This window comes from Dipodomys merriami, unplaced genomic scaffold, assembly GCF_024711535.1.
Source record: "Dipodomys merriami isolate MVZ:Mamm:240054 unplaced genomic scaffold, mDipMer1.0.p SCAF_97, whole genome shotgun sequence".
NCBI lineage: Eukaryota > Metazoa > Chordata > Mammalia > Rodentia > Heteromyidae > Dipodomys > Dipodomys merriami.
In genome coordinates, this window is record NW_027206590.1 from 3,798,520 (window position 1) to 3,811,365 (window position 12,846).

Here is a 12,846-nt window from a genome sequence, read left to right on the forward strand (position 1 = left end):
AGCTAGCAAACCTCTCTATCACCTTCCACGGTTACATTTTTAGGTTTTTGTAATAAGAGCACCTAAATTTGGCTCTCGCAATGAATTTTCAGCATAGAACGCAGTATTATTAGCCTCGGTTCTCACGCAGTACCTTGGGTCTCTAGATTTACTCCACTTGTGTAACTGTAGCTTTGCCACCTTGACTGACTTCCCTTCTTTCCCTCACCCTCCACACTCCTGGTAACTACCGTTCCACTTCCTGTTTCTAGGCATTTAACATTTTCTGAACTTCCACAGATAGAGAAAGGCATGCGACATTTTCCTTTCTGTGTCTGGTCATTTATTTCCTTTAGTGTAACATCCTCCAGGCTCACCCGTGCTGTTGGAAATGACAGTTGCAACAATTACTCTAAGATTGAATATAACTGTGTATATTATGAATACGTAATGAATATGTGTCATGAAGAAATAGATAATATATATAATGAATATATGAAAGACTGCAATACAGATGATGATCTTACTCTTTATTCTTCATCTTTTTACTCTGTATCTGTCCATGGACATTTTGGTTCTCCTATATCTTAGCTATTGGAAATAGTACAGTGGCACAATGACAGGTGGACACACATATTTCCATGAGGTACTGATTTCACTTCCTTTGGGTATATCACATGGTAGTTCTGCTTTAATTTTTTTGAGGAACTTTCATACTGTTTTCCATAATACCTGCACCAATCTACATGGCCATTACCAAAGTACAAGGATTTCAGTTTCTCCACACATTCACCAATATTTTTCAGTACTAGAGATTGACCTCAAAGCCTTAGTACTTGCTCGCCAGACACTTAAGTCATGGCCCCAGATCTTAGCTTTATTACTTATTTTCCAGATAGGTCTCTGAATTTTTCCTGGGTTGTCCTCAAACAGTGATTCTCCTACCTCTGCCCCCAGAGCATCCTAGCTTATTTTTAAGACAAAGTCTCACTAACTTTTTTAAAATCTAGGCTGGCCTTGAACCAGTATCCCTCTGTCTATACCTAACAAGTATCTGGAATTATATGCATGCACTACCATGTCCTACCTACCAATACTTCTTATCTCTAGTTGTTTGATAATAGCCACCCTTATGGGTATGAAGTGACAGCTCATTGTTATAATTTGTATTTCCCAGGTTCTGTTGAACATTTTCCATATACCTGTTGGCCATTTCTGTACCTTCTTTGGGAAAATGAATTTCTGTGATTGTTAAGCCACATGATAGCAGTGGATGTAGAAGAAGATAGAATTGTGAGGTGGCTGAGAGGCAGAATTAACCAGATTGGTGACTTTCTGGTTATGTAGCATAGGAGAGAGGCAAAGATCTAGAGCTGTTCTCCAGTTTTCTTTTTTGTTCTGAACTAATGAATGGAGAGTTGTGCTATTGACTGACATGGGAAGCAAGTTGTAGAGGAAAATTTGGAGTCACCTTTTGGATCTGTTGAGATGAATGTGCCTGTAAGACTTTCTAGAATAGATGTTGAATGGTTAGCTGTGTGGATCAAAAGTCATCTAGGGGCCTAGGCTGAGATGTAGAAATTCCAGGGACTGTATCACATCAGTGCCTCATAATGTGGTATTCCCAGGTCCTAAACTTACGTTCAAGGCAACTATCTTTTTTGAGATCTGTTAAAGGACACATTATACTAATTGCCTTAGTCAGTCTTCATCCTAACCATATGAGGTAGGTATTAGTCAAATCACCACCAAATGGCCTCTCCATGACAATACATTAAGTAACCAACACAAGCCACAATCCAGTCCATGTTTTTCAGGTTCCATACTTTTAAAGCCTATGTTTTTAAACATCAGTATTTCAAGTGTTTGAATAAAGTTTTCAAGTATTTCAACTCTGCCAACCCTGATGGATACACATAACCTTCCTGTCACCAATGTCTTAGCTTTATTAAGAGTTTCTCTAAGAGGAAATATTGAGTACTACTTGGATATTACATTCTTTTCATGCTTCTTTAATTTCTGTTTTGTGGTAATAACTGGGGGAAAATGTGATCAGATAGTTTTCAAGTATCATTAGTCAAATTAATATCTGTACTGCGAGCAACCTGAAATTTTTGGCAACAGCAACAGAAAAGGCTTAGGGGAATTAGGGACAAAGATTGCCATTGCAGGAGAAATTGAATAGATTGTTTCACTTAGAAAAAGAAAACAACTTTTAATTTACAAAATGGCATGAAATTTTTTTTCCAGATTCCTTGGGATGGAATTAGCTCAGAGATGGGAAATACAGGTGAAGAGACTCAGTGGCTCTGGGGCCACAGAGCTACACCTAACTATTCTAGAACCCCTCTTGTCCTCTCTCAGAGGAGGAGAGAAGATGCTTGGTATTCTCTCAGTACTGTGCTGGTGACATACACAATGAAGGAGAAAGCTTTGTGAGGTGTAAACAGTGTTCGATAAATACAAGAGTTCACTTAAATAAGGTTTATGCCTCGTATGCAGAGAATCCATGGAGATTCAGATATGCATCTGGGCTGGTGATTGCAACCATACCCCAATGGAACAGAAAAAGATGGATCTTAGCAATGGCCAGGATGAAGCCTGTCCCTTAACAGATAGGATGATGGAGCATGAGAAGGTAGGAGGCTCAATCCTCCAAGGCCAGTGACAGAGTTGAGAGGGCATCCTCATCTCTTCCTCTCATCTGGAGGGTTGTTCCCACTTTGTTTTAGCTAAGAGAGCTTTTGGCCATTTTTCAGTCCCTTACCACCTCCTGCCAGAGAAAGAGAATAGTTCAACTGTCAGTTTGGGTCTGAGTAACATAGATAGTTTTGATCATGAAGATAAAATGTGCTAGCCTAAAACCTATGAAGACTGACTGGTTCTGAGTAACTGAAGACTATGGACAAGAAAATGATCAGGAACAAGAGCAAGTCACAGGTACTCACTGGTCAAAATGTGCTTTGATCCGTGCCAAGTATTTTAATTGTATGTGTATCTCATTCTATTCCCATAGTTCAAAGAATTGGGTGTCACTGTTGGCTGTAGTTTACAGGTGGAAAAACTGAAGCTTAGTGATAGTCTTCTGTTACTAGAACAAAATGCCTAATTGATCAGTTGATAAGGAGGAAAGGTTTGCTTTGATCCACAATTTGGAGAGCATAGTTTCCAACTGACTGGCTTCTTTGCTATGGAAACTGTAGTGAGGCCAGGTGCCCTGGTGAGAATGAATAATGAAAGAAGCCCTTCTACCTCCTGGTCAGGATGCAGAAGTGAAGGTATCAGGGTCCCACAATCCCCTCTTGGGCATGCCCTCACTAATAAAGGCTCAGCTCTTTCAGTCCCACACTGTAACAGAAATAAGACATATGAATGTGTCTGCAGATGATAAACGCTAAAAGCCAAGAACCAATGTGACCAGACAACCAGACTCTTACCTTACAGATTTCAGTCACCAGGTACATTCACTAACTCCTATGGTTCTTGGGTGCTATTCCATATTCCTCACTAACTAGGGTGTAAAGCTTTCTCCCTTCCTTTACACTGGAAGCATACATGGAGTCTAATCTCTTTCCTAATCTCATGCTGGAGGCAGAACATGCAGCCTATCCACAGAATTCTACCTGCACTTAGCTTCTGCTGTTCCATCTACCCAACTCGCTCTCTTCCTTTCTTGCTCATTTTTTTGGGGGGTCCGTTTGTTGGGCCTGAACTCTGGGTCTGGGCGCTGTCCCTCAGCTCTTCAGCTCAAGGCTAGCGCTCTACCACTTGAGCCACAGCGCCACTTCTGGCTTTTTTCTTTTTGCTTATGTGGTGCTAGGGAATCAAAGCCAGGGCCTCCAGCATGCAAGGCAAGCGCTCTACCACTGAGCCACCTTCCCAGCCCCTCTTGCTCATTTTTTAAAAAGAAGATTCCCCCCAAATTCCACCTCCAGAAGATCTTCCCAGCCACTCAAATGATACTGATTTCTCTTCCTCCTTTAATTCCCTCTGGCTTTTATGAGGCTGAGTCTCTGACAGCTCTCTGCTGCATAGACCTGCCTAGATCTTAAGGAATGTCCATTCTGGGTCCTCGAAGCTCTCGAAGGCAACGTCAAGGGCTCCTTCTCTAAGTTCTTCATAGTGTCCAGCACACAACTAAGTGGGTTATCAACAGTTGTGTGCAAAATGCACTAGCTAAAAACAGAAGAAGAATTTTACTGAGGGGAAAGTTCGAGCTAAATGGAAGAACAGCCTTCTCAAATCATGTTCAAGGAAGTTAAGCCAGGCCCAGAGAAACAAAGGACGTGTGTTTTCTCTCATATCTGGAAGTTAGATTTAAACTATAAATATATGTTATACAGACAGTGTCACCTATACAGGGTCACATGCATATATTCACTAATGCATTAAAATGAAAATGTGCTATATGCAGGGGAAGTTTCCAATGCTGTAGCTCCTTTAAACAGCTCACGGTATAACAAATGAATACCAGGAAGCTGGAACTTGTAGTGTCAATTGGGGAGATAAGGTCAAAGGCCACAAACCGGGAGGAGAAGGGTGTGCAAATACAGTCCTAATACTGAACGTATATATGTGAACATGGAATTAGGTCAATTGAGAGGGTGGGTGCGGTTGGAAGAGATGGGGGAGAATTATGAAGAGCTGACATTGATCCAGATGCATTTTACTCATAAACTGACAGGTTGAATTGGAACCCTTTATGCAATTACTTAAAGATAAAAAAATTTTAAAAATGTATAAAAGAATGGCTTTCTCCACTGTTGCCCTCCCTCCCCCTTTTAGACAATAGAAAGATTAGCTTTGAGAGCACTTAGGTCATCACTACAGATATTTATTTTTAAGTAAGTTTTTCATTGTGAAAATACTGTACAGAGGGGTTACAATCACATGAGCAAGGTAATGAGTACATTTCTTATCAAGCATTGTTGCCTCCTCCTTTGTTTTTCCCCTGCCATCTCTTCCCTCCCATCTCCACAACTACATTCTCCCCCCACACATACACCACCACCCAACCACCTAAATTGTAAAGTTTGATTCTCGCTACAGATGTTTAATTACACAAAAGTTAGAATAGGGATGTTTTGAGTGGGATTTCTGCTTTGGGGAAGTTAGTGGGGAGAGCCCTGTAGAATTAAGACCCCTTCTAGATATAAGACCCTGTGATGCCATCACCAAATGAGTGTATGAGTGAATGAGTGAATTTCAGATGTCAGTCATTCATGCTCGGCTCACCCCATGGCAGCGGAGACACCGTGTTCTGCATAATTCAGTCTTTTATCTGAAAGACACTGGTGTGGAGTGCATGGAAAGCATATTTTATTTCCTCTATTTTCCAGATGATGAGACAGAGTTATTGAAGTAAAAACAATTTGCCTGAAGTCAGCAGTTGGGCACACACCAGAGCCAGCTTTCAGGGTCCCAGGCTGGTTCAATCTTTGCTTCAAAAACCCCAGACAACTCACCATGGCCCTCACATCTGCCCTCCTTTGAAGCACAGAGGGGAAGTTGGCAACAGACCTACAGAAACCTAACGTTTGCCCAGTTTTATGTCTTCCACAGCCAAGGCATTTGCATTTTACCCTTGAATATTTTTTTTTCAGATGGGTCCACTCCTCTCCATAAATATCACTCTTGCCTTCATTGTCTCCTTTGTGGACATGATTCTGAGATTAGGCAGAACTCATCCCCAGTGTATGTCATTCTGCTGCTGTCAGTATCAAAATAAGAGCTATGATCGTCACATTACATCTCACAGAGTTGGGGGCACTGGGAAATGGTGAATAGACAGGGCTATGAGACAGGGCTAATAGAAATGGTAAATACACAATGCATCCTACATGGAGCCCTTTGCCAAACATTGACTATTCGGAGGAAGATTCTGAGAGTTCTATATAATCTTGGACTGCTCAGAGACCAGCGGTGTTGCTGGCCTTGGTTCTGAAATGGAGATTTCATCTTCTCTGGCAAAGTCATAAATGGGTACCCCATGGCTACATGCGCAGCCTGCACATACTTCAGATTGTAATGTCATTGGGGTTGTTTGCTCAGAGAGCTCTCCACTGTTGTTTTACTCCCCACCCCCATTCCCCAGTGTCATGTGTAATCTCTTCTTCACAGTAGGTGCTCACTAAAGGTTAATGAATGTGCACTTCCAGATTCCAACATTTTCATAGTACAGATCTGTACAGAAACTGTGACACAGGAATGATAACAATATCTTTCAGATCACGCACTAAGAGCTTTTCCAAGTCTGCTTCAAATGAAGACTCTTCCATGGAGATGGCTGTGATTTCTCCCAAAATGAAATAGAATTTTTCTCCCCTGGATTCCCTTAACTCCTCTTCTAGAATAAGTGGAGTCATAAAAAGAAGTCCCTAAGACTCCTATATCATTTCTCCTGAATTTTAACAATCCAGGAGTCATGGTCTACATTACACACTTACTAAAGACTAAAACACAACGTTTCCATGCATATAGAGATAAGAAATGGCACAGAGAGAACCGACACTTGGTATCCTGTGCCTTCCTGAGATACCACACCTTCCTCCACTGAAGAAAATTCTCTCCCTCTCTTTCCCATGCAAATGGCTGAGGCTGGGTGGAATTGCTTCCCAAAGACAGTTTATCTTAGCTGGATCCCAGTGGCTTATGCCTCGCTACTCAGGTGACTGAGATCCAGAGCCCAAGGGAAGAAAAGCCTGAGACCCTCCTCCAATTAACCATCAAAAATTAAAATAATACAGAATGAGGAGAACACAGCTGAAATCAGGAAAGCAACTCCTTTTGTAAATAGCACCACAAAAATTAAAATACCTAGGAGTTAACTAAAGAAGTGAAGGACCTCTATGATGAAAACTTTAAAAACCTGAAAAAGGAAATCAAAGCAGAACTTAGAAAGTGGAAAAACCTGTCATGCTCCTGGATCGGAAGAATCAACATCATGAAAATGGCAATACTTCCCAATGCGATACCTATCAATATTCCAACCTCATTCTTCGAGGAATTAGAAGAGGCAATCCAAAAATTCATATGGAACAATAAAAGGCCCCAAATAGCAAAAACGATCCTTAATAGAAAGAGCAGTGCTGGAGGAATATCAATACCAAATTTCAAGCTCTACTACAAAGCCATAGTAATCAAAGTAGCTTGGTACTGGCACAAGAACAGACCTGAAGACCAATGGAATAGAACTGAAAACCCAGAAATGAACCCACATACCTATAGTCATCTAATCTGCAATAAGAGAGCTAAAAAATAGAATGGAAGAAAGACAGCTTCTTCAGTAAATGATGCTGGTTAGTCACTTGTAGAAAACTAAAGCTAGATCCTTATATATTACCCTGCACCAGAATCAACTCAAATGGACCCTGAAAACATTACAGGACAGAATAGGAGAAACCCCAGGTCTCCTTGGCACAGCAGAAATTTTCTTAATAGAGACCCAGAAACACAACAAATCAAAGAAAGGTTGGACAAATGGGATTGCATGAAGCTGCAGAGCTTCTGCATGGCAAAGGACATAGCTAGCAAGATCAATAGAAAACCCACGGATTAGGAGAAGATCTTCACTAGCCATACAACGGACAAGGGTCTCATATCTAAAATATACCTGGAACTCAAAAAATTAAATTCCCCAACAACATATCCTCAAAGAAACAATTGCCCAATAAATAAGTGGGCTAAATTCTCTGAAGAGGAAAGAAGGATGGCCACTAGACACATGCAGAAATGCTCAACCTCTCTAGCCATAAAAGAAATGCAAATCAAAACAACATTGAGATTCCACCTCATCCCAGTTAGATCAAGAACTCTAATAACAACAGATGCTGGAGGGGATGTGGACAGAAGGGAACTTTACTGCATTGTTGGTGGGAGTGTAAACTTGTTTAACCACTTTGGAAAGTAGGATGGAGGTTCCACATAGAGCTCCCCTATGACCCAGAAATCCCACTTTTGGGCATTTACCCAAATGATCACAAACAAGGCCATACTAAAGGTACCAGCACAACTATATTTATCACAGCATTATTCACCATAGATAAGATATGGAGCCAACCCAGATACCCCTCAGTAGATGAATGGATCAAGAAAATGTGAGATTGAGATACACACACACACACACACACACACACACACACACACACACACACACACACACAATGGAACTCTATGCCTTCATCAGAGAGAATGACATTGCCACATTTGTTAGGAAATGAGAAGAATTGAAAAAAATTATATTAAGTGAAGTAAGCCAGGCCCAAAGAAACATAGGTCCCATGGTTTCCCTTATTTGCAATAACTAGTACATGTGTAGGAAAAGCAGAAAAGGCCAAAAGCTATGTACATATGACAGATAAGATGATGTTAAGTGAAATGAACCCCAAGATAGGAACACAAATATCTTTTTTTCTTTCTTGCCATTGTTTCTAACATGTTTATAATGTACCATGTGATTTTTTTGTATGTTCCTCCCCCACGGTATAACCCTTATTTTCATTGTATTTGATGTCGGTGTCCTGCATCTTGTATATACAGTTCTCTAACTCGGGGAGTTGAAGGCAAAAAACAAAATGCTTAAATAGGGATACAGGTTGACCTATTGTAACGATGAGATGTACCAAACAAACTTTACAACTTTGGTGGTTGGCGGGGGGGGGGGGGTAGTTGTGGAGTTAGGAGGAGGGAAGGGATGGTAGGGGGAAACCAAAGGAGGAGGCAACAATGCTCAATAGGAAATGTACTCATTACCTTGCTCATGTAACTGTAACCACTCTGGTATAGGATTTTTACAATAAAAAATGTATAAAAATAATAATAAGGTTGGCAAAGCAACAGCAGTGAGCAAGAAAGCCAAGCAAGAGCAAGAGGCCCTGAATTTAAACCCAATACTGGCAAAGAAAAATTTAATTTCAATTAATAAAATAGTAGAGCTAATAAAATTAAGAAATAAATAGGTTATCTTCTATGTTGAATGAGATGAGGCAAGCTCAGAAAGTCAAATGCCACATGTTCTCATTTCTGGAGCCTGAACCTAAAATGGTGGTGATGGAAAGGAAGGAAGAGTGGGGAGAGACGAGAAGAGCAGGGGGAGGTGGAGGGGGAATCCGAGGAACAGGAGGAGGTAGAGGGAAGTGGACTGTTAGTGGGAGAAAATCAGCATGGAATATAGAGTCAGGGGAAAGCAATACACACTGAGTGCTAAGGAGAATTCATAAATATATGTGTATGTATGTGTGTGTATGAAGAAAACTCATTGTCTGACTTATGAAATGAAAGTCTCTATATATATCACCTTTATCATAACAATAAAATAGATACAAAAGAGAAAGCATAAGTAAGCCACTGAGTACTGTTTGAAAAAAAAGATAGAAGAGGGAGAAAGGAGAGGAACAGAAATATAATGGTGGTGCATGTTCAAAGAACATTGTGCGCATGTGTGTACGGTGTTATCACCATGAAAACCCCCTCCTCTTATTAAAGCATACTAATTCAAAAGTAATTTAAAAAAAAAAAAAAAGATAGGTCATCTTAGAAAGCCAGCATACTAATGTGCTTTTAGCTAATAGGTTACTCTGGACAGGTGATAATGATGAGATTTCAGCATGGAGAAAATTTGGGAGGTGAAATGAGAGGACAGGTCGTGATCCCATAATTCACTGGGCCTTCCCTATAGCTCGGCTTTACAGGAAGCAGAATTAAGGTGGCTCTTAAGGACTCTGGATGATGGAGAGTCAGAGCTATAATGGGATAAATTAGCAGGTCCTCTTAAGAGGAAACAACCATCATTATTGACCTTGGTGAGTGCTCAGCTCAGGAATCCTGAATCAAATGCACAAATGATGAGGAAACCTGATTCCTCACCTTAGAACAGCCCTCTGTCACCCCCACCTTCTACTGTCAATCTTTTTCCTCCTGCTTTTTCCTCCCTCCACAGCTCCCGGATGCTGTCCCAATTCTAGAAATCAAGGCTCTGCCTGCACATCAGCTGCCTTTAGCATCAGCTGCTCTGACATTCCTGCGGCTGCTGTGCCCTTGGCACATCCCAGTCTGTCTAATGAAGCCTTACCTAAGAAATACCCCTCACCTTTCCCATCTCTGATAAAGCACCTATTTTTAAGTCACAGTTGGATTCTCTGCTCTTGTGGAAAATCTTCGTTCGGTACCACCGACCCAACGGTGAAGCTAAATTCATTTGTATGATTATTCAGTTAGTCATCAAAGTATCGCTCCCCAGCCCCAATGATATGGAAAGTTCCAGAAGCAGGAGCCTCTGTACATTCATTACACTATGGCACCTGACACACAGAGGGCACTTAGAAAATATCTGAGGACAGGACAGGAGACAGAGAAGACCAGAAGTCAGAGCTCTCCACCCTACCTGGAAATACACATGCCCCCGCCTTAGGTTACTCTTCTCAATGCCTAACCCTGTCACTTCCTTTTCTCATGACAGTGGGGACACTATCCACACATGATGGGAATGAGTGGTATTCTCATCTCCTCAGCACCATCAACTGGAACCACTCCTACCTAGCTCATCTCCCTGCCCAGTGAGCTCCAGGTTCCAAGCGAGTCCATCATGCCTTATTTTCCCTAGACTTGACAGCCTAACCATCAGGCTCTAAAGCAAGGGTGTTTCCAAAGAGCAAATTCGCTTGTGGTAAGAAATTCATCTGAGAAAATTAGTCTGTGACCCTGGAGCACTTATTTTTCTGAGTCTCAGAGGCCTATCACTTTGACTTCACAAAGTCAAAATAGAAATACCTCCTTCATGTGGCTTTTCCGGGAATTGCACCGTTTAACAGCTGCTCGGCACCATTCAAACAGGTTCTAACTAAACACCGGTTCTTTCTTTCCCTATGTGGCCACTCTGACCTTTGGGTTCCATCTGGAGGCTAATAAAAGCCATAGCAGTAAAGGAATCGGTGAGAAAAGAACTGAGGGTCAAGTTCCAACTCCTCCATATGTCCATTATATGATCTCCCTCACCTTCTGCCTCAGTTTGACTCCATAAGCAGGCTTATAACAGAACCAATCTCCCAGGATTGTTGAACAACACAATGAGATAACATAAATCAATCCCCTCACTTATGGCTCTGCACATAAATCGCCAATAAACACAGGCAATTATTGCTGCTGCCCTTATTTACTGTCAAAACGCTATCAAGGCCCAGAACTGGAATGCACCAGGCAGCAGTAAACAGGAGCTGCATGGCTGCCTACCCTCTTAGCAGAAGCTAGCTTAGGCTGCAAGAGCCCAGAGACTTCATGCTGGGTCAGCTTCTACATAAATCTGTGAGTCTGCCTCCACTGTCTAAATCTGTTCTGCCTTTCTATCACCTGAATGCATACTGGCTCTAGGGAGAAAAATATATAAACCATGGGACCTTCTTTTGTATGCACCTGGCCTTACTGTCTTTGACTTTAAAACATCCTCCAGCCCCTACTGTCCAGAATTCGTAGGGGCCCAAGGACCAGGAGATAGAGAGAACAGATCCTGAGAGTTGACTACCCTACCACAAAGCAGCCGCTGGCTTCTACTTTTGCTCTGGAGAGAAGTGTGTTACAGAGAACTCTCCGCGTGGCTTTTGATGGTGAGAATCCAGGAAGCCTGATTGCAGCCAGGCAGGTAGAAGGAGGCAAGATGCAGTTCCCCTGCCACCAGCCAAGCTCTTGGATTACTGAAGATTTGTGGGGTTTTCTCCCTGTCTATCACATTAAGAAGGCATTATGAGAAGACAAAGCTTTTAGCTGCAATTCAGTGATCAGATGGTTTTTTAAAAAAATTACTTCATTCCTCTCTCATGTGATCTCAGGGAATTTAGAAGGAAGTTTATTGCTCAGAGAAATTGAGGATTCAAAATAAGATGTCTCTGCTGGAAGGCTCCATCAGCCCCCTACTCTCCTATATGATAGAGAAGCCCAGAGAGAAATAGTTACTTGCTCGGTGGCACACAGTACAATGATGACAGAGTCATATCTAGAATCAGGCTAGGGATTTTGAGCAGAAAGCCCTTGAGATCTTTGGTCGTTCGTGAGATCAGGGGACGACGCCCAGGTGCATCTGCAAGGCAGTGGAAAATGTAACTGTTGTACTTGGAATGAGAGGTGTCCCCCACAGGCTCATGAGCTGCATGCTTGGATTCCCAATTGGTAGCACTATTTGGGGAGGTGGTAGAAGCTGCTGGAGGTGAGGCTCAGCTGGAAGAACTAGGTGTGTTGGAGCATAACTCTGCAGGGAACATCTTGCCATGGTTTGGACTGCCATGATGTGGACAGCCTCCTTCATATACTCCTGTAGCCACAATGCTCCCTCTACCCAAATACATCAAGCCAAAGAGCCATGAACGGAACCCTCTGAAATGGCTGCTGGCCCCCAGTGGCTCACACCTGTAATCCTAGCCACTCAGGAGGCTGAGATCTAAGGATAGTAGTTTTGAAATTAGCCCAGGTAGATAAAGTGAAGCAATTGGAGTCCCCAGCCTCCAACCAAATGTATGAGGTTTAGCTAGGGATGATGAATGCTAGGGGAAAATAAAATTAGGGATGATGAATGCTAGGGGAAAATAATTTTCCATACTTAGAATAAAGCAGAAAAAAATCTAAGCACAAGACAGGACCTAAGGCCCAGGAGATGCCGGGTGTGTCCGTTTTCTTATTTGACAAAGAGGATACTTTGATCACCTCTTCTGTCCTAGGCTTATGTTGAGATTTCGAGGACATGGAATGTGCAATGTGAAGAGTATTTCTGCAGTGTCTGTAACACTCAACACACTTCTCACTGGCTCCACGAGAAGACATCAGGTAAAAGCTTCGTAGGTAAGTTAAGACCTGACTGGGGAATGCCATGAGACAATGCCTAAG